Here is a 23,335-nt window from a genome sequence, read left to right on the forward strand (position 1 = left end):
AGCTGTCTATATCACAAAGAACCATGATCACAACCATTGCTCCCTCCACTTTCCTCTCCTCCCTCTGACTGGAGGGGTGTTAAACAGGCCACTTCTCCTTGAATGGTCCCTTGAAATGTGTTAACTACTTACACGCTAAAGAATCTGTTCAGATCTTTTCTTTAGCAGTGATACTCCAACTTAGGGCACGTCTTCACTGACAACGTTAAAGTCAGGGCCAGCTCCAGCTTTTTTGCTGCCCCAAGTGGCGAAAAAAAACCCAAAAAACAAAAAAGAAAAATCTGATTGGCGGCACTTCGGCAGCAGCTGAATCGGTCCACTTTAGTCTTCAGCAGCAATTCAGCAATGAGTCCTTCACTCCCTCTCTTCCTCTTCAGCAGCCCTTCAGTGGCAGCTCAAAGAGGAGCAGCGGGACCGAGGAACCCACTGCCGAAGACTCAGACGTACCGCCCCAATCAGGGCTGGGGTGCCGCTCCTTTCTATTGGCCTCCCCAAGTGCCTGCTTCCTTAGCTGGTGCATGGAGCCAGCACTGGCTAAAGTGCTGCCACAGCAGCTCTTTAACATGGCTTGTGTAGTCATGGCAGAGCGCTCTCCCAGTGCTCTAAAAAACCCACCTCCATAAGGGGAATGGCTCCCAGCGCTGGTGCACTATCTGCACTGGCACTTTACAGTGTTTTTTCAGCCCCCAGCGAGAAAGTTGCAGTGCTGTAAAGTGCCCATGTAGACAAGCCCTTAGTTTCTCAGACCAGAAGAAGAGCTCTGTGTAAGCTCCAAAGTTTGTCTCTCTCACCAACAGAAAATAAAAGAGATGACCTAGCCCAACTTATCTCCGTGATAACCTAGGAGCAACATGGTGACATCAGTGCTGCATGACGACAACTGGCACTCAGTAGTGAGCAGCCATTGCAGAGAGCCTGAGACGAAACAGATGTGGTTCCCGATCTTCTTCTCATGTTGGTTTTACACCAGTGGTTTGTCTACTCCGTACACCTACTGTGGTGTAGCAAAGACTTGAGTTTGTTGCATGAAGTGTAAAATAGCCTGTCCAAGATGCTCCTCTCTGGTCAGGGTTAACCTACATTGCTTAGCTATGGAAGACTCAGTGCTGCCACCTGTGCTTGGGAGATGACTGCAAGATGCAGGCTGTCAACCTAACACCAGCAGAAATAAGTTTCCTTGATTTCTCCCCTCCCCTCACCAAAAAAGTCCTTATTGACTTTCTCCATGCCATTCATGATTTTATAATTCTCTGTCATATTCCCTTGAGGTCATTTGAGCAGGGGGTTGGACTAGATGACCTCCTGAGGTCCCTTCCAACCCTGATATTCTGTGATTCTATGATTCATCTCTTTTCTAAGATGAACAGTCTCAGTGTATTTAATCTCTCATCATAAGCAAGCTGGTTTATACCCCCTAATGGTTTTTGCCCTCTCTACATTTATTTTAATTCTAATATATCTATTTTGAGAGGGGACAACCAGACCTGCATGCAGTATTCAAGGTGTGGGCTTACCATGGATTTATATAAAGGCATTATGATACCTAGTGCCTTATTATCTACCCCTTTCCTGATGGTTCCTAACACACTGTTTGTTTTTTGACTGCTGCTGCACATTGAGTGGCTATTTTAGGAGAACTAACTGCAATGTCTCCAAGATCTTTCTTGAGTAATAACAACTAATTTAGACTCCATTTTGTATGTAAGGCTGGAATTACTTTTCCCAGTGTGCATTACTTCGCACTTACCAACATTACATTTATCACAAGCTACATATGAGTTAATAGTGTTACACTGTAGCAAAAAAAAAGAGCAAACATTCTGGGCTGTATTAGCCAGGAGTGTTGTAAGCAAGACACAAGAAGCAATTCTTCTGCTCTGTTTCACACCGATTAGCCTCAGCTGGAGTGTTGTGTCCAGTTCTGGGGACCATGTTTCAGGAAAGATGTAGACAAATTGGAGAAAGTCCTCCAGAGAAGAGCAGCAAAAATGATTAAAGGTCTAAAAAACATGACCCATGAGGAAAAATTGAAAAACATGGGTTTGTTTAATATGGAGACGGAGAAGGGGACGTAACAATTTTTAAGTACATAAACAGTTGTTACAAGAAGGAGGGAGAAAAATTATTCTCCTAACCTCTGAGAATAGAACAAGAAGTAATGGGCTTAAATTGTGGCAAGAATGGTTTAGGTTGGACATTAGGAAAAACTTCCTGTCAGGGTGGTAAAGCACTGGAATAAATTGCCTAGGGAGGTTGTGCAATTCTCCATCACTGGGGATTTTTAAGAGCAGGTTAGGCAAACACCTGTCAGGAATGGTCTGGGTAATAATTACTCCTGCATGAGTGCAGGGGACTGGACTAGAAGATCTCCCAGGGTCCCTTCCAATCCTACAATTCTATGGTTCGATTTAATCAGCCATTTTGTTGCCCAGTCACTGAGTTTTATGAGATCCATTCGTAATTCTTCAGTCAGCTTTGGACTTAACAATCTTGGGTATTTTTATATTGTCTACAAACTTTGCCACTCACTGTTTACCCCATTCTCTGGATCATTTATGAATATATTGAACAGCACTGGTCCCAGTACACATCCTTGAGGGACCCCGCTATTTACCTCACTCCAATTTGGAAACTGGCCACTTATTTCTATCTTTTGTTTACTGTATTTTAATACTGATCTAGAAAAGGACCTTCCCTCTTATCCCAGGACTGCTTAATATACTTGAGAACCTTTTGGTGAGAGACCTTGTTAAAGACCTTTTGAAAGTCCAGGTATATCTACTGGATCACCCTTGTCCACATATTTGTTGACACCTTAAAATAATTTTACTAGGTTGGATTCTACATGATTTCCCTTTACAAAAGCCATTGACTATTCCTCAACATATCATGTTCATATATAAGCAGGGGTAGTGAAATAGGTGGACCACGGCCAATCCTAGACTGCCAGATGCTTCCAAATGGACCCCTAAAACCTTAATTTACTTTAGAATTATTGTTAACTGAACTGTATTTTATTAATTTTATCTGAGACCTGGACTTTGCCTACGTCTTGACCAAGATATTTGGACCTTGATTGACTACCCTTGAGCTATAGTAAAGAACACAATTGTCAGACACAGTTTCAGCCACTTTGCCTGATTGTGATGTTAGGCTTACCAGCCTGTAATTTCCAGCATTGCCCTGAGGCCTTTTTTTTTTAAATCGGTATTATGTTAGCTGCTTGCCAGACATCTAATGCAGAGGCTAATTTAAACAATAGGTTACATACCACATTCGTTACCCTGCGGTTTTGTGTTTGAATTCCTTTAGAACTCTTGGGTGAATACCAGTCTGGTCCTGGTGACTTACTACGCTTAAATTTATCAGTTTGTTCCAAAACCACCTTTACTGACACCTCAATCTGCTTCCTCAGATTTGTTACCTACAAAGAATGGCTGATGTATGGGAATCTCCCCCGTATCCTCTGCAGGGAAGACTGATGCAGTGGCCTTGTTTTCATTGAGTGCTCCTTTAGCACCTCGATCTCTAGTGCCCCACTGATTCTTTGGCAGACTTCCTGCTTCTGATGTGCTTTAAAAAATTTGCCGTTAGTTTTTGTGTTTTACTAGTTGCTCTTCAAATTCTTTTTTGGACTCGCTAATTATACTCTGACACTTGATTTGATGGAGTTTGTTCCTTTCTATTGTATATCCATCTGTTGCATTTCAGTGATATGTTTGTATTACTGGGCTGAGCCAGTAATTAGGTTGCCTAACACTTTCCATATAAAAAATTATTGTGACCCTTTGTTTTTAGAAGCTGTAGCTGCTTCATGGGTTGCATGAAACCTTTGAAATACGGCAGGAAGAAAGTCCTTGGGCTGAAGAGCTGCCCGGTTTGTCCCATGACATTCAGTTCAGGTTTTGCTGAGAGATGCATTTTTGAAAAAAGCCATTTCCCTTCTCTCACCTGTTCTTTAGTTATTTCAGCCTTGAGACAAAATCTTTCTGAACAAGAACAAGTTAGGACCAGGTTCATGCTGCTGCTGAACCAGCAACAGCATCATTGCACTCTATATTGGGAATGCTTAAGAACTGTTAGAGCTGCTGTTGCACAAGAAGATGTGGGGAGAGAGAGATGGGCTTATGCCCAAACCCTGCAAATAGTTCTAATGAACCAGCTGATTCACTTTGAGGGTGCCATGTTGGGCGGGAGCTGCCACACTGCCTGGTGGTTCAAGAGAGGTAGGCTGGGTCCCCCCTTGGGATAACAGCCTTCTACTTACCAGGTAATGTCGTACGTCTTGTAGTTCAAAGGGGAGCAGTCTGAAAGTTCAGAGTTCACACCCAAGTAGTGGTGTATGATTTGGGCGAGGGAGGATTGTTATAGTTGCGTGTAATAAGATTTGTTTATCTTTTTTCTTAAAAAGGAAAACCTAGGAAATTACCTACGCATGTAAACACATCTTATTTAGGTTGCAAAGACTGTCGTTGCCTGTGCAACCTTATTTTAGCCTCCATGTGTGTATGTATTTTGGCATAGTCTTAAATTATGTGACGACATACAGATTTTCGCAGGACCCCTGTTTCATTTGATGTGAATGGTAAATGCATTGGGTGAGTGACAAAATTATGGTTGCACGGGGAACCAAAAATCTGCCATATCCTAACTTTGAGGTGCTTGATTTTTTAATGTAAATAACGTAGTTTTTGTGGGTGTAATACTCAAGTAATCTATGGGGCTTTGGACTCTTTGGGAAGGACATGCACTATAAAAATTAAATATGTTATTTGCTTTTTTTTTCTTTCAGTTTAAACCAAAGCCACTATTCTTGAAGTTGTTAAAATTTGCTGGTGCCCCAAAATACACTTTAACAATGAAGGAGGTAAATTATCAGAATTTCACTCTTACAAGTTTATCATACTTATTAGTTACCCCATAATGAAAGAAAAATAATGTGGTGTACTGGATAGGGCATCGGTGTGGAAGCTGGGAGGTGGTTCTGTTCCTGGCTTTGTCACAGTCTTGCTTTGTCACCTTGTTCAAGTTACTTAACACCTATACCACCATTTCTCTGTCTGTAAAATGGAGTACCGTATATAGCTTTGAGAACTACACATGAAACCTGCTATGTAAACTAGTATTTATTTATAATGCTATTAATATTAATATGGAGTTGCAGGGGATGATTGAAAGGAGAATAGACTTTTTAGGGGGGTTGAAATAGGTTGTTTTATATTGGTTTTATACATTAAAGTTCTAAATATATCTAATATTCCAAATTTGACTTGCATTGTAGGTAATATTCTATCTTGGCCAATATATTATGTCTAAACAATTATATGATGAAAAACAGCAGTATATTGTCCACTGTGCAGATGATCTTCTTGGAGATCTATTTGGGGAACCAAGCTTTTCAGTAAAAGAACCCAGGTAACGTTTCATATTTTTTGTGCGAGAGATCCAGATGAAGCTTATGTAACACACTGAACATATGTTTTGGTTTGCAATTTGTTCCATATTTTATTTGATGAAATCTTGATAGATGGAATTGTCAGAGTTGTATGCCCCCTGCCCAGGTGTCTGGTTTTGAGAGGGAGGCCTGATTCAGCCCACATTGATATCTATAAGTGCCAGAGCTCAGAAGCCACACAAACTTCAGAGGTTCAGTAACCTTGGGGGCTTCTGTCTACTTTGAAGAGAGATTCTCTCCTCCACCCCTTGAGGTAACAGCAATGTAATTTAGACATTATACAAGCACTTAAGCCTGTCCCCATTCCATTATGAACTCCTTATGCATGGGAGACTAAGCCCAGTAAAGGGAGTTGCGTACACTCTTTTATTTTTCTCCTGTCAGCTACACAACTCATCAGTGCAAAGTGACAGTGGTTGAAGATTTCCCCTTGCAGCAGGCTAAACTTCCTTCTGAAATAGGTTCTATTACTGCAGAACCAGTATGCATGACCTGGGTCTTGCCACTGCCCTGAAAGTTGAAAATATTTTTCTCTGAATTAAACCCTGAAATAATGCTGTACAAATTCCATTAAAAATGCTTTGACTCATGATTAGAGATGGTCCAACTGCTGGCTAAATGAGAAATGGCTTTTTGACAAAATTGAAATGTTCAGAAGAAAATTCTTGATCTTGTTGAAATTTTTCATTTTTTGAAAAAAATTCAAAATTGAATTTTTCCCAACTTTTTAGAAAAAAACCATTTAAAGTTTCTTCAGTTTGTTTTGGTGGGGCAGAGGGGGAACACTTTCACTTTTTATACTCTTTTTTCCCCTTTTTACACTGGGGTGGTGAAAGAGGAGTGGAAAGCTTAAAAAAGCAAAACCCAAGTGTTGGTCATATTTTCCCCACCAGAATAAAATGAAAACATCCAAAAATGCTGTGAAAATTTTTGAGCAAACCAGAAACATTTTAATTCCTTTTGACTTTTTCTTAAAATGCACTTAGCTCTTTTCCTGTCAGCTCTAATCATGACCCCACAAAATAATCAGTGTTTTCAGCTTGGTCTTTCTCTCTTCTAGTTTGGCTAAACTTACCACAGCAAATAGGAACTTCTAATTTATAATGTATGAAATGTCTGTTTTGTTTCCTTTCAAGGAAAATATACTCAATGATTTTCAGAAACTTGATAGCAGTCAGTCAACAAGGTAAATTAGTGTTGAAAGACCCCCCCTTTTGGGCGGGGGTCTTTACTAATGCAAAAGTTCTGAAAGCTGTATTCACTTACTTTGTAGGCGTTATTCAGTTAACTTGAGTCATTGATAGAGGATGTAATTATTGTCCCTTTTCATAGCATTGTTGGAGGTGAATTGCATCTTTTACAAATAAACTGTTTAAGATTATGGATCTAGCGCAGCAAATGGGCTTGAACTTGTTCTCAGTAAAGTCAGTGGCCAAACTTTCATTGGATTCAGTGGAAACAGGAAAGGCATTATGTGCAGACTTTTTGAGGCTGTTTTCTTTACATACTCAAATCATACTAAGAAATAGATTTAAAAAACAAAATATTTGAATATTGGTTCATCCTTAACTACCCGGTCTAGTTTGAGTTAACATTTCTCTTGTAATACTTGACATGATAAACAATAAAAGAAGCAGGGAAAAATTTTGATGTTATGAGTTTAATAAATACATATATAATTTCATAAAATAGACTATGGTCTATTTACATCTGCAAGAGAAGGATGGATAATGCAGCTATGATGTAACTTACATTTCAGAAATGAGTGAAATGAAAGTTAAATATGGGGGTGATTTTTTTTTTAAAAAAAAGGCTCTTAAAACTACATTTATACTTGTAATCTGCTTGATTTTTCCAAAGTCTGGAGCACCTAACATCTTCATTGGCTTGAGTGGGTGCAGCTGGGTGCTCAGTACTCGAAAATCAGACAAGTGCCTATGTATGGACTTTTGGCTTAACATTAGGCTCCTATTTTTGCAAATCTTGGCCAGAACAGCAAAGTAGAAGGATCTAAGATCAAATCTACTCAAATAAAGAGGGTATGTGCTTACTATACTTTGTTCTAAATGGACACCTTTTGTTGTGAAAATAACTAGTTGTATTGTGTAGGTCAGGATCTGGTCTGAGAATGTAGTTACTACATTGTGTAGTTCAGGGTCCATTCTGGCAATGTAATAAGAACAATTATTTCTGTGTCTTAATAATATATTAGTGATTGTAAACATCTGTTGCAGAGCCTGATATCTCCTTTTGCAACCAGTGGATCTTGTATGTGTTCCCTTGTAAGTGTTCCCTTGTAAATAGTGATGTGTCATCATGTTGCTATCTAGCTAAAAAGTATGTTTTATTTATAAGAATATTTTCTCCCAATATTCTTTCATCTGTGAAAAATCCCCAAACACAGTTACATTTCTTTTTTCTTATAATTGTGTATGTAATGTTCCAAAGAAAACCTTAAACATTTCTTCAAAGTCTGAGGTGATTTTGTAAATGTTAAGTATCCTCTGAATTAAGGTTTAAAACAACATGTACAAAGCATTTGCAGTATATTTTTCACTGCAGTCTCTTGAGCCTGCAGGGATTTCCTTTCTGATGCATTGCTTTATGTATTTTTCTTTTTCAGTGTCTATGGAAGCAAACCCATATGAGAATGAGACCAGAGGCCAACTTGAAAAAGGCAGTGTTCCAAAGGTGATCTAACATACACATTTTTTCAAGTTTCACAACTTGGTTTGCTTTACCATTGAATTTGGATGCAGTTGAAAGATGAAAATTAATTTTGTCCTATCCACATTAATACTCTGCTTACTTAGTGTTTTTGTTAAACAGGAATCCATGCAAGAGTTAGCTGACGAGGAGCAGACATCCCCAGATTTGGCTGCTAAACCAACTGCCTCTTCTAGGAGGGTGCTCAGTGAATCCGGTATTTGCACATTTATAATGCAGGATTTTCAATATGTGATACGTACACCTAGAGCGAACTTGCATGTCACTGGCTCATGTCATTTTTTTGTGGACGAGTCCACATTTTCATGTTTTTCACCATTGTGAAAGGTACCACATTAACAGCCCTGGAGAATGAGCAGCTCTGCTAATCCATAGAATAGATACAATGTGGGTGTGTTCGAGCGCTTCATTGCTTGCGGTACAAATTCGCTGGAGACCACTCTTTCACACACCAGTGCCCTTTTATTTCCAGTATCAGAGGGCTAACCGTGTTAGTCTGGATCTGTAAAAGCAGCAGAGAATCCTGTGGCACCTTATAGACTAACAGACGTTTTGGAGCATGAGCTTTTGTGGGTGAATACCCACTTCGTCGGATGCATGTAGTGGAAATTTCCAGGGGCAGGTATACATATGCTAGCAAGCAAGCTAGAGATAATGAGGTAGTTCAATCAGGAGGATGAGGCCCTGTTCTAGACGCTGAGGTGTGAAACCAAGAGAGGAGAAACTGGTTCTGAGTGAGTGGCAAGCCATTCACAGTCTTGTTCAATCCTGAGCTGATGGTGTCAAATTTGCAGTTGAACTGAAGCTCAGCAGTTTTCTCTTGAAGTCTGGTCCTGAAGGTTCAGATCAGCCTCACCATCACCGGTTCATTCACCTGTACATCCACAATGTAATATACGCCATCATATGCCAGCAATGCCCCTCTGCTATTACATCGGCCAAACTGGACAGTCTAGGAAAAGGATAAATGGGCACAAATCAGACATTAGGAGTGGCAATATACAAAAACTGTAGGAGAGCACTTCACCCCCTGGAACACTATAGCAGACCTTAAGGTGCCATCCTGCCAGCAAAAAAACTTCAGGACAGACTTCAAAGAGAGAAACTGCTGAGCTTCAGTTCAACTGCAAATTTGACACCATCAGTCAGGATTGAACAAAGACTGTGAATGGTTGCCAACTACAGAACCAGTTTCTCCTCTCTTGGTTTTCACACCTCAACTGCTAGAACAGGGCCTCATCCTCCTGATTGAACTAACTCGTTATCTCAGCTTGCTTGCTAGATATATATATGAATATAAGCTGATATGAGGCAAGAATATGGAGAAACTAGCTACAGTCCAATCCTCGAGACGATTACCAAGGCTCAGTGGAAAAGTACCATCAGATAGTATGTTAGAAGATGCCAATACAGCCCTCATGACAATCTACTCCACCATAACTCAAACCAATGAATTGGCATATGCTGCAGCTCTGTAATCCTGGAGATGCTTGGTACACGATCAAGAAGAACAACAGTATGTACCCACCTGGAAATGAGGTTGGAGGACAAGATCAAGGTGACCGAGAAGAAGTTAGTCAGCTGGTGGAACTACAGAAGGGTGTAGAGATTAAGGTAAGACTTGGCTACTGAAAAATACATGGGCCTGACTCCATCTGAAGCCCTAGAGACTGCTAAACAAAGGCTCACAGCAACTGGCTACCAGGCTAAGGAGATACACTAGAGAAGCAGAGGCCAAAAAAGTAATGCCCTGTTCTCCAAAGAACCAATCCAAGGTGTAGCTCCCAACTGCAGTGCAACAACACAAAACCCGAGCCACCAGCAGCAGAAACTGAACAGTACTGGAAGACATATGGAGAAAGAGAAGACTCATAACACCAGTGCAAAGTGCCTGCAGACCTGAGAACGGAGCACAGCAATCTCCCAAACAGAAACCAGTCACATCACAGTAGAAGACATCCAGGGCGGGTCAAGAACATGAAAGCTGGACAGCACCTGAAAGACATGATCCACACCTGCTGGCTAAAAAACTAACGGCAGTGCATGAATGCCTGAGCACACACGATGAACCAGCTGCTAGCCAGCAGCTCCACCCAACTGGCTAACACAAGGAAGGACAGTACTGTCATGAAAGACCCTGCAAGGGAACAGAACCGTCCAACTGCCGGCCAATAACCTGCCTCCCCACGACATGAAAGTCTTATCAGGCATCATAGCCGCCAAGCTACAGGACCATGGGCCAGTCACATGAGCACAGTCGCAAGGGCATTGGGAACGACACCAGAGCTCAAAACACCAGTTGCTCATAGATAAAGCAGTCGCCCAAGACTCAAGGTCTAGACAGACCAATCTGAGCACAGCCTGGATGACTACAGGAAAGCCTACGACTCAATGCCACAGCGTGATCTGTGAATGTCTGGCGCTATACTAAAGTCAACAGGACACTAAGGACCTTCCCTCAAGAACTGCAAATGACTATGGAAGACAACACTGGAAGTAATTCAAGGACAGCTTGCACAAGTGGCCATCAATGTGCAGAATACCAAGTGATGCACTGTCCCTGCCTGCTGTTCTGCATAGGCTTAAACCCCTCAGCCAGATAATCACAGGACTTATGGGTACAGGTTCAGGAGTGAACTACATTAGCCCACTCCTCTACAGGATGACATCAAAGCTGATGCTGAGAATGAACAAGACATCGACTCGCTAATCCACCTGACGCGGATCTTACAGTGAGATATCGGAGTCATTCGGACTGGAGAGTGTGGGCCGGATGGTAGTGAAGAGAGGGAAGGTAGTCAAGACTGATGGGTGGAACTACCGCGGCCACATAGCAGACTACAGACCCAGCTCAAAGTACCTTGGCGTCCACAGTCACATGGAAACCACGATGAGAGGCAAGGGAAGACAGCAACATCCAAGTGTCACCAAAGGATAAGACAGGCCTGAAGAGCCAGCTCAGTGGTAAGAACAAGATCCACGCCATCAACAGATACGCCCGCGGTCATCAGATACCCTGCCGTATGTGAGCTGGCCAAAGGAGGAATGGAGGTGCCGATGTGAAGACCCGGAAGCTCCTCATAATGCACGAGGTTTCCACCCAAGTCCAACACCCAGAGACTGTATACCGCCCGAAAGAAGGCGGGCGGGCTTGGTGAGCGTCAAGCCACTGTCCTGACGAAACCAGAACATCCAGGAGTACATCAGTATGATGGCCCTCCAAGAGATGAGCTGCTGAGAGAATGCTGAGCAGCAGCAGACATGGGAGAAGACAAGCAGAAGAAGTGCCACTGGGCAAGACAAGACCCTGCATGGGATGTACCATCGAAGATAGCTGAGGTGGCTGCATTGGGAAATCCTACCAGTGGCTGGAAAGGGCTGGCCTAAAAGACAGCACTGTGGCACTGATCATAGCAGCACAGGAACAGGCACTGAGCACAGATCCATTGAAAGCAGAGGAGTCTACCACACTAGAGAGGACCAGGTGCAGACTGTGCAGAGTCCTCAGAGACAATCCAAACATATGGCTGGGTCGGTGTAAGATGCAGGCAGGAACAGCAATCTGACGCAGCACAACCAGTGGCTGGCATTGTGTACAGGAACTCTGCACAGCATATGGGCTAGACCTCCCAAGACCAGATGGAGATTCCACAGAAAGTTGTGGAGAATAGCAGGGCTAAGTTCTTGGGACTTCCAGATCCATGACGGACAGGCAGGTACTGGCCAATCAACAGACATCGTGATAATAGACAAGGACCAGAAGACAGCGGTGGTGATAGATATAGCAGTGCCAAGTGACAGCAACATCAGGAGAGGAATATGAGAAGCTGGAGAAGTACCGGCCTGAAAGAGGAACTGAAGAGGATGTGGAAATTGAAGGCCAAAGTGGTCCAGTGGTGGTAGGAGCACTCAGGGCTGTGACTCTAAGCTGGGTGAGTGGCTCCAATAGATCCCGGTAAGAACATCAGAGCTCTCTGTCCAGAAGAGTGCAGTGCTAGGAACAGCTAAGATACTGCGCAGAACCCTCAAACTCCCAGGCCTCTGGTAGAGGACCCGAGGTTGAGGAAGACACATACCACCCATAGGGGTGAGAGGAGAATTTTTTTTTATACACCTGCCCCTAGAAATTTCCACTACATGCATCCGACGAAGTGGGTATTCATCCACAAAAGCTCATGCTCCAAAACATCTGTTAGTCTATAAGGTGCCTCAGGATTCTCTGCTGCTTTTATTTCCAGTCTTTTCCCACCACCACGTATATACAATGCAATACCAGTCAGGTAGCCCCTCAGGGAACAGCTTGCTCTTACAGGCCCTCATTCCGCACTTTCCTGTTCCTTCCTCCTACTTCCTTCCTGCCAGTTTTAGAGGCCTTCCTCTCAGCAGGCTCACAGGTGATTGCTCTCAGGCCGTTTAATGAGCCACACACTGCCAGCTCCAGCCAGTTCCCCTTGATAGGAGCTATGCTAGCAGGTTGTGAGCTAACAGGGGCTGGTTCAGTGCCTCTTAAGCAGCACCCTGTTACACAGGGTAATGGCAATATAGACTTCCCCACATGTTTGTACATCTCCTAGCACAGCAGTTTTCAATCTTTTTTTCATTTGTGAACCCTAAACATTTTTGACTGCACATACACATCCCTTTGGAAATCTTTGACGTAGTCTGCATACCCCTAGGGGTCTGTGGCCCACAGGTTGCAAACCACTGTCCCAGCACACTGAGGCTCTGGTGAGCGACTAAGGCTTGTAGGTGCCATGATAATACATGTAATAACCTCACCAGCATGGGTCAGTCCTGATCTGCTAGTCGGGTGATATTGTAACTCAGTCTCCACGCCTGTTCAGTCCTCTGCCTTTATACTGATGTCACCAACAAGGGTATCAGCAGTGTTTTCTTTGTGATGTGGACATCTTTTCACACCCAGCCCTGAGACTATCAAACTAATGTCCCGTAACTCTTCAGACAGCCCCCAGATTATAACTTTTGGCAGGGAAAGCAGGGGGCAATAGTAGCCTTGGCACACCGGGTAGCAGCTCCCAAAGGGGTTTCTGTGATCCAACTCATCACAGTGGCCCTGGCTGCTGACTGCCAGGAAGTTGCTGCTATCTCCACATCTGGATTGAGTAAAGTGGCTTATGCCAATGAAATGAGAGATTTGGTAGATCAGTAGGTGCGGAGGAAAGGCACTGGAAGCTTTGAAGGGATGTGTGATGTGGTTACCCAGGAACAATTCCTGAATATGTGCAGTGATGATGTAAAACAGTATTTGTGGGCCCAAAAGGTGGATGCAGTGGGTGAAGTAGCTGGGCTTGCAGACTCTTATGAGCAAGCACTAGCTGCAGTCAAACATAAAGCACTGGCAGAGGGGTCCAGGTTGGGGGAAAGCAGAATCACCGTTTTGCCCCCGGGAAGAAGGAGGCTGGGCTGTCACCTCCACATTCCCCTGGTACTGGTCCCAAATTTCCTGTGGAAGCAGAGAGCCCAAGAGGTGCTAGCATTGTAAGTCCACTGAGCACCTGAGGAATAAGTGTCCCGTGCTGAGTGGGAACAAGCTGCAAGTAACACATGAAGCTGCTGCTTCTCAGAGCCCAGCTGCTGCCTCTCTCCACACAGGATCTGTAAAGTTTTGCTTCCACACAACCAAGCAATGAGCATATGCATGCTGTTAAATTGAATGGAAAAGTGCTTCTGGGATTGAGGGACACGGGTGCTGAGATTTCTGTGGTCAGGAGGGACCTGATCCAGAAGGAGGATTTGTTGTCAGGTAAAATGGCAGAATTAGAGCTGGTTGGGGGTTACAAAGTCCTTGCAGCTTTAGCTAAGGTACACATGCAAACTGGGGATTTGCAGGCTGAACTGACTGTTGGAACCGTGGCAGACAATTTTGCATCATTTCTACTCGGGAATGATTTCTTCAGTGTGGTAGAATTTGTCCCAGGGTTGGTTAGCAGGGAGCAGGAATCTTGTGCTAACATCCCTGGGAGGGTGGGGGCAGGGGTGAAGTCACAGGGACTGCTGGGGGAATAGGAGGGTGTCTCTTAGATTCCTCTGCAGCAGTAAAGGATGCAGGTTTGGGGGCAAGAATGGTTGTGGCCAGTTCCTGCAGCCCGAGGGCTCCAGGCAAGTTCCAGAGGGAGGGGCTGGACAAAGCCAGCTCCTGTCCCGTAATCATCTCCCCGGGGGAGGGGGATGTACCAACTTGTAACAAGGAAGCCACCTGGCTGCTGACTGCCAGGAAGTTGCAGGTCAGCAGCGGGCAGGGCCTGCCCTGGGGTGCACAGAGACATATGTGTCCCAAAGGTGGAAGTTGGGGTCCTGGTGACCACTGAAGTGGGAACAGACCCCCAAGGACTCTGTAGCTGGGTGCCAGCCCAACCTGAGTGAAAGGGGGAGGGGGATTTTGCTGGCCAGTGAAAGGTCTGCCATGGCTGGTAGCTGTGAGCCCACAGCTGGAGCAGGGTCACCTGCCCTTTTGGAGGACACAGGGGTGTCTGACCCAAACGGGAGCCCAGAGGGAAGGGGGGGCAGAGAGTCCCCCACCTTTTGTAGGGAGGGATTTTCCCAGAAGGAGGATGAAAAGTCTGCATTTCAAATGCCAGGCCCCTCTCCTGTGGATCAGGTTTTAAGGGAAACCAGAGGGTGAGGTCTCCTGGGGTGCGGGTGGGGGGGGTCCCTCCAACTGTCCTGTTGGGAACAGAAATTGGGGTGCCCAAAGGGGTCCAGAGCACCCCATTGAAAGATGTTGTTGTTGCTAGACTTGTAAGAGATCAAACTCTCCCTCCAAGATTGGGGGTGGGAGGGATCTCTGCATGGGTGGAGCTTCACAAGTGTGTGGGGTCCGTCACAGAGAAATTCCAGAGGGAAGGGTTGAAATCAGGCATGGTTGCAGTGCACCCTTTCCTGGCCAAAGCCCCAAACACAGCCCTGAATTAGAAGCCTTCCCAAAGAGGCAGAAGAATCTGCACCAGAGTGTGTACCAGAGGGCAGAGAGAACTGGGAAAATGCAACAGAAACTAAACAAGTCAAATTGAGTGAACGAAGCCTGTCCAGCATAGATTTGCTGTTAACCTTGTGTCTTCTGCTCGTTCACCTATGGATAAAACAAAGGAATTCATACTTCATAAAGCCTTTTACAATGTGGGACATACCGGATTTCTGGAAGAAACTGTTGTACATGCTAGGGATGGTGACAAGACACCCCACAAGCATGATACTTTTCAGCCTATACCTGTAAACGGACTGGAAGCTTGGCACAGCAGCAAAAGCATAAAAGGCCCATGCCGTTGTGTAGAAGAGGAAACTGAGGCACACGGCCTCATGGCGTTGGTGACTAAATGTCAAGACACCTACACTTTAACAGATATTGCTGTCTGCATTCTGTTAGCAATCCTACACCCCGACCTGTTTTCAGGCCTCTGGGGACCAGGAACCCCAAAACTAGCTAGAACTCCTAGGAATGACATTGTATAGAGTCAAGGTACTGCAAAGGAGTGTGACCAAAGGCAAAGAGGAATTTTACAGGTACTGCCTCCACCATGGACAGCGTCCGAGTCTCTGGCAGTAAACTCAGGGGTGGGTGTGACAGCACCTCCCATAAGGCTTTATGGGAATATGACATCAATGGACTATATTTTGTGCGGCCTGTGCCATGTAATATATCTCTGTAAAAGTTATGGTCTGCTATATCTAGCTGTCCTGTTTGTGTACACACATCATTCTGTGCTTGAGGTTAAGAATATTGGCTGAATACTTGCTAGATTGCTAAGTAAGCTTTGTGAGACATTTGGTCAGCTCCTTTAGGAAGGAATTCACAAGGTTAAGTACCCAATCAGGAAGCACTTGGGGAACAATGCATCTCAGAATGCTCCAATCCACATAGGAAGTCTTCCTGGAGCCAAACAGGATACCATGTGGACAAAGGCTCTACCTGGTAAGAAACTGAGTGTCATGCATGGACATGTGACTTGCCCAGGTGACTCCAGAACTCCATCTTGGAGCTGGACGTTGCATAGGAGAGAGGAGGGGGTCTCCACCCACAAGAGAAAGTCTATTGAAACCCGTGGGAGACCCCTCCATTTTGTCTTCAGCTGGCTAAAGAGGGAGCTTCCCCATCCCCTGGATACTTGGAAGAAACTGGAACAAGGGGTAGGGAGCATTCTGGAGCCAGCGAGGATCTTATCTGTATTCAGCGGCAAAGACTTCTGTGGCACCTGATAGACTAACAAATGGATTGGAGCGTGGGCTTTCGTGGGTGAATACCCACTTCGTCAGATGCTCGAAAGCTCATGCTCCAATCCGTTTATTAGTCTATAAGGTGCTACAGAACTCTTTGTCGCTTTTACAGATCCAAACTAACATGGCTACCCCTCTGATATCTGTATTCAGTTTGATTAGACATCAATTTGCCCATTTTCTTTTGTTTTGCTTGATGACTTACTTTGTTCTGTCTGTTACTACTTGGAACCACTTAAATCCTACTTCTTGTATTTAATAAAATCACTTGTTTATTTATTAATTAACCCAGAGTATCTATTAATACCTGGGGGAGCAAACAGCGATGCATATCTCTCTGCCAGTGTTATAGAGGGAGAACAGTTGATGAGTTTACCCTTTATAAGCTTCATACAGAGTGAAACAGATTTATTTGGGTTTAGACCCCCATTGGGAGCTGGGCATCTGAGTGTTAAAGACAAACACACTTCTGTGAGCTGCTTTCAGGTAAACCTTCAGCTTTGGGACAAGGAATTCAGACCCTGCGTCTGTGTTGGAGCAGACAGGAATGTCTGGCTCAGCAAGACAGGGTGCTGGGGCCCCGAGCTGGCGGGGAAGGCAGGGGTAGAAGTACTTTTGGCACATCGGGTGGCAGCTCCCAAGAGGCTTTCTGTGATCCAACCCGTCACACACTATGATTGTATATTGTGTTTTCCTGTGTTCAGTGATATTTTGTTCAGTTGCTTGATCTATGTAAGGTATTTCTGATATGCTTAAAGACCAGGAGTACATGTGGCACCTTAGAGACTAATAAATTGATTTGAGAATAAGCTTTCGTGGGCGAAAACCCACTTCATCGGCTGCTACTCTGAAATCAGATATGCTTATCTTTGTATTATTTAGGCTGCAGTCATCCTAGCCTATCGTAAAATTGTGCTGCATTTCTAAGCCATTCACACTACATTCAAAGAACTCTTTAATGTTGTAACTTCAACTGGTGAAAGGATGAAAAAGGTGTTCTGTTGTGCCTGCTTATTGCAAGCTTAATTATTAACTGTTTTTGCATCCATTTGTCAGTTTATTATAGCCTTAAAATTCTTTTCATATCGTGTTTTTATGTACAGTGTTTGTTTTAGTTTCTAGGAAATCTTCTGTCACCGAGTCCCCAGGGCGCTGCTCTGGAACTGCTGCCTATGAAGATAGTCAGGACTCTGGTGAAGTCTCCTCTCTCTGAGCAGACTTTCTTCAGGGCAAGAAGCTTCCACAGCTTCCACCTCCCTGGGTTTGACTTTGGGGCATTCAGCATATGCCCCTCCGTGAGCTTCCCACAGCGATTCTGCCTAGATGGGGTCCTGGGGAAGCCAGAGGGTCCTGCACCCCCACTTCGCAGTCAGTCGTTACTCTTAGCCAACCAGTAAGACAGAGGTTTATTCGATGATAGGCACACGGTCTAAAACAGAGCTTGTAGGTACAGCGAACCGGACCCTTCAGTCGGGTCAATTCTAGGGGGCAGTGAGTCAGACACCCACGTCTGCACTCACTCCACGTCCCCTGCCAGCTCCAAATGGAGAAACCCTCGAGCCCCCTCCTCCTCTGGGCTTTTTCCTTTCCCAGACCAGGAGGTCACCTGATTCCCTTGTTCTCCAACATCTTTAGCTAGGTCATTGCAGGGGGGTAAGGGCCCCAGCTCTTAGTTGCCAGGAGACAGAGTTTTGGGCATTTGTGTGCACTGGCCCTTTGCTCTGCAAGAATTACACCCCCTTAACCCACCACCTAGAGACTTAAGAAATGCATTGGGGAAACTGAGACACCCCCTCGGTATTCAGAGGAAACATTAAGAACAGTCCCACTTGGACGTTAAGAACAGTTCCACTTCGTCACATCTTCCCCTTAAACCATTATGCTCGTTACATTGGAATGTTAAGATGTCAGCTGTGGAAACATTCTTTTAAGCTGTAAATGTTTAGAAACTGTCTGTTGGCATGTTATCGGTACCTCATGGAGAGATGACAACTTAATGAGGACAACGATGGACAGGAGCAATGGTTGCGCCTGGGGGCATCTAAGTTTGAAGGTTTGGGTTCTCAGGGTGCAAAAGGAAAAGAGAGAGATTGAGCCAAGAAGCACCAAGGGAAAGTAAGTGGAGTCACAAAGTATGTACAAGTGGTAGTGTTTTTTTCTTTTAAAACTAAAGATGCCAGGCTTAGAGGCACCGGGGGGGATTTTTCAAACTTTTGTTTACAGTGAAAGAAAGAATTGGGCAATAGAGTGAGTTTGGAATAAGACACTGTGACAGACCCAGACCGGTGGGGTACAGGAGTCTGGTAGAGGGCAAACATACTGGTCACTGGCTGAGCAGTTTTCTGTTCCCTGAGTGACCAGAGCAGGGGCTGACTGGAGTAATCAGGATTTTGCTAGAAGCAATTAATGCAGACCGGCTGATTAGAAGACCTGCAGCCAATCAAGGCAGGCTAATCAGGTCACCTGGGTTTAAAAAGGAGCTCACTCCAGTCATGGGGGGAAGTGCGTGTGAGGAGCTGGGAGGGAGAGGCTGTGCTGCTGGAGGACTACCAAGTACAAGTGTTATCAGACACCAGGAGGAAGGTCCTGTGGTGAGGACAAAGCAGGTGTTTGGAGGAGGCCATGGGGAAGTAGCCCAGGGAGTTGTAGCTGTCATGCAGCTGTTCCAGGAGGCACTACAGACAGCTGCGATCCACAGGGCCCTGGGCTGGAATACGGAGTAGAGGGTGGGCCTGGGTTCCCCTCAAACCTCCGAAGTCCTGATCAGACACAGGAGGAGTTGATACAGACTGTGGGGAAGATCTGTGAGGTGAGCAAATCTGCCATTAAGCGCAGGACCCACCAAGGTAGAGGAGGAACTTTGTCACAACACCTGTAGGCGGCCGCAGCCTGTGCTGAATGGTCACTGAACCAATTTGCCAACCCTGGTAGGGAATTTCACTCCCCTGCATTATTACACACTGACTTGGCAGCTGCTTTTTAAGTCTTTGTCAAGTTCTTTTATAATGCCTTTTCTTAATGTTGATGGGGTTGAATTTTGATACATTTATCCTCAAAATGCTGATTCCCTACTCATTCCCTCCATGCTACCGGAGTCCAAAATGTCAGAAACATCCAAAAAGCAGTATTTTTGAGTTCTTCAGCTTAAAACAATGTTTCCACAGTTGACATCTTGAACATCATGTTTTAGCCTTGAAGGAATTTTTAGTGTGGACTTTTATATGTCCACAAATTGCAGTTGTAATAGAAATGCTGATACCAGTAAATATACTGTTGCATGCAAAGCTAAAATAAAATCCTTGATTTCCACACGTGGCCAGGAGTTCATTCTTATGATTCCTTAATCATGGTATCTACTGCCTGGGAAAATTACCATTCATATATCTTAATGATGGGCCGGTCAACAAAAAAACCCCTCAGAAATGTCAGTCTTTTGCCCATTTGACACCATTTTCTTTTAGGAATATGGCAAGAATGTGTTTCATTGTCTTTTTAAAATAGGTCAGGTGCCTTTATTTAATTTACCATTTGGAAAAGCCCTAAATAATTATAATGAAGTTCTGAATAAGTAAAATCCAGTTTAAACATCTACTAAAATGCACGTAACATTGTACACTTCATAAAATGCCTTTGGATTAATATGCTTTTTCTCTCTGACACAGAAGAAAGTTCTTCAGATGAACAACCTAGTGAAAGAAGACAATGGTATAATTCAGCCAGCAGTTCGCTCACATGTGATGACAGTCTTTCTCAGGGTGTTATAAGTGAGCTATCCTGTGAAGGAAGCGACAGCGACCGCTCCTAGACTCTGCAGGTCCTGTAAGCAAGATGTACTTTTATTGATGTTGAGTTCTCAGACATGCATCTTGGCTATTACATTAATATTTGAAACAAATAATGGTTCTAGTGATAGCAGAGAACCCGAGTGTTGTATTTTATGTGGCTTGGATCACAAAACTTAAGAAATGGAATTTTCTTAACTCTTCGTTATGAATATTTAGATAAGGAAGCAAAACCAATGAATTCTTAGCCCTTGGTACAGTAGAAAAAGAAAAGTTGTACCTCTGAATTGTGTATGAATATCTGTATTCCCAGCGAGAGTGCGTTTAGTGGTTAGAGTAAGTTATTTACACTTGTTTCAGTTTCCAATCTGTAAAATGGGGGTTAATATTTACACACCTTTGTTAAAGCATTTTGAGATTTGATGAAAGATGCTTTAACAATTCTAACATTTCAGTCCACAGAATGAAATATTTCTTGTTAAATTCACGCAAAATATCATGTGCTTTTTTGTATATTTTAAATGTTAGTAACAGTAAGTTCAAACTTCACTTGTGTTGTGTTACAACATACTAGTTTTGGAGCCAGTTCCAATGTTCTTTTCATTCATTGAAAAATATTTGTAAAGGTTTTATAAGTACAATAATATATTTCTAAATTGTGCAACTACAGCAGAAGTCCCAGCATCTCAATTGCTATGAGGTACTTGGCTGACACATGACTATTATCTCTGGCCAGTAGCCATTTAAACAATGTTTCTCTTTTCTGCTATGTTTAAATACACATATGGCAGGAGGAGACATAAGAATGTATTAATGAAGTGAAATATATTCTCTCCCCCGCCCGTTTTATTCTGGATCTTCATGCCAGTTCATGAAGCAAAAACTCTGATTGCTTTGACCAGGGTGATGTTTCAGACCAGTTCAGTGTTGACTTTGAAGTTGAGTCTATTTCTTCCGAAGATTATAGCCATAATGAAGAAGGACAAGAGTTCACAGATGAAGATGATGAGGCATGTATATTTCTTTCTCTCCCCCCCCCACATCTGAACTGTTATAGCAGAAGCATTTTGTTGAAATGCAATGTGAAATATTTCCATAATCATCTTTCATGACTGTATGTGCTGTATGGCAAATATCTACTGCCATTCTTTATACTGAGTTTTCTGTGTTATACTGAGGGTAACAACCTTCCTGTATACAGTACTCTAACATCCCTCCTGGCCAGAGGCACAGAATCCTTTTACTAGTAAAGGGTTAAGAAGCTCAGGTAACCTGGCTGGCACCTGACCAAAAGGACCAGTAAGGGGACAAGATACTTTCATTCTGGGGGAGGAGGCTTTGTCTGTCTGTTCTGGGTGCTTGCCAGAGACAGATGAAGAAAGCAAGTAATCCAACTCCATTGGAATTAGTAAGTACTAGCCAGGGAATGCATTAGCTTTTGTTTTGCCTTGTGATTTTTCTCTGTGCTGAGAGGAAGGTGTATTCCTGGTTTTCTTTTTGTAACCTTAAAGTTTTGCCCAGAGCTAATCTGGTTGCCCTGTGAGATTAGCTTCCATTCTAATTTTACAGAGGTGCTGCTTTGACCATTTTTCTTTCTAAGAAAGTTCTATTTTTTTAAGAATCTAATTGGATTTTTAAGTGTCCTAAAAACCCCAGGTTGGTCTGTGCTCATCTTGTTTGTTTATTCTCAGGCCTCCCCAGGTAAGGGGGTGTAGGGCTTGGGGGGGATATTAGGGAGGAGTAGGATCTCCAATTTTTCCTTTCCCTGAGTTTTGTCTAATCACTTGGTGGTGGCAGCATTTACATAATCCAAGGTACAAGGGAGAATTTGTGCCTTGGGGAGTTTTTAAGCTAAGCTGGTAGAAATAAGCTTAGGGAGTATTTCATGCGAGTCCCCACATCTGTACCATAGAGTTTAGAGTGGGGAGGGAACCGTGACAGTTGTTTTTTTAATAAATTGTTTACAATTAAAAAACAAGTAAAAGGAAGTTAAAATACATTTTCTTCCATGAGATATATCAGGTGACGATATATCAGACTGAAGAGAGTGATGCTGATTCATTTGATGAAGATCCTGAAATTTCACTAGCTGTGAGTAAATTCTTGGTTCATAAAAAATCACAAGTCTGTGAGATGAAAACCAAGACTTGGATCATGAATGAATTCAGTGGATATTGATCAATTTTGTTTACAAGTATTGAGTAAATACTTTAGCAGTAACATAAAGAAACTATAATCTCCTTTAATTTTTTTCAGTAATAGTAGGAATGAAAATAGTTTAACTTTGACTTTTAATTCACTAAAGGATTATTGGAAGTGCACTAAATTCAATGAAATGAACCCTCCCTTTCCACAGCCTTGCCCCAGGTGCTGGGCTTTTCATTCTGAGGACTGGTTTCCTGATGGAAAGAATGACAAACCTGAAAAGCGAAAATTGGAAAGTTCCACACAGCTAGAGCATGACGAGGGTTTTGATGTTCCCAACTGTAAGAAAGTGAAAATGAATGAAGATAAAGAACTGAGTGTTGAAGACAGTGAGGATACAACAGCACAACCTTCTGAATCCAAGAAAAGTGAAGAATGCTCTCAGCCATCTACATCTAGGAGTATCTTTTGTAGCAGCCAAGAGGATCGCCAAGAACCTGAGAAAAAAGACAGAAGACAGAGAGGATAGTACAGAATGCAGCCTACCCCTTTCCAGCATAGAGCCCTGTGTCATATGTCAGAGCAGGCCTAGAAATGGCTGCATAGTTCATGGCAAGACAGGACATCTTATATTGTGTTTTACTTGTGCAAGAAAACTGCAAAAGCGGAATAAACCCTGTCCGGTCTGCAGACAGCCAATTGAGATGATTGTGCTAACTTACTTTAATTAGAAGGAACTTCGGCATAACTATGCAACAAAGCTTCAGCAGACCTTCCACACAGGCTTCATTACAAGCTTCCATAGACTTGTACAAGTAAGAGAGTAAGAAGCCTTTTTGTATGTTTAACTAAATATGTATTTGGGGTGTTTTCTTCTTTCTTTTGATGTAGTGAAAAGTTGATCTTAAAAAAATAGCACTAAAATTGATCGTTTTTCTTCATTCGGTATTTGGGGGGATATTAAAATACCCAAATTCCTGAAACTTATTTCCAT

General features: G+C 43.4%; 1 pseudogene; it reads left to right on the forward strand.

Annotated features, from left to right (window-relative positions):
- Positions 1-4,858: 4,858 nt before the first annotated feature.
- LOC116826307 (E3 ubiquitin-protein ligase Mdm2-like) lies at positions 4,859-23,072 on the forward strand (annotated as a pseudogene).
- The last annotated feature ends 263 nt before the right edge of the window (positions 23,073-23,335 follow it).

The sequence above is a fragment of the Chelonoidis abingdonii genome, chromosome 18 (genome assembly GCF_003597395.2).
Source record: "Chelonoidis abingdonii isolate Lonesome George chromosome 18, CheloAbing_2.0, whole genome shotgun sequence".
NCBI lineage: Eukaryota > Metazoa > Chordata > Testudines > Testudinidae > Chelonoidis > Chelonoidis abingdonii.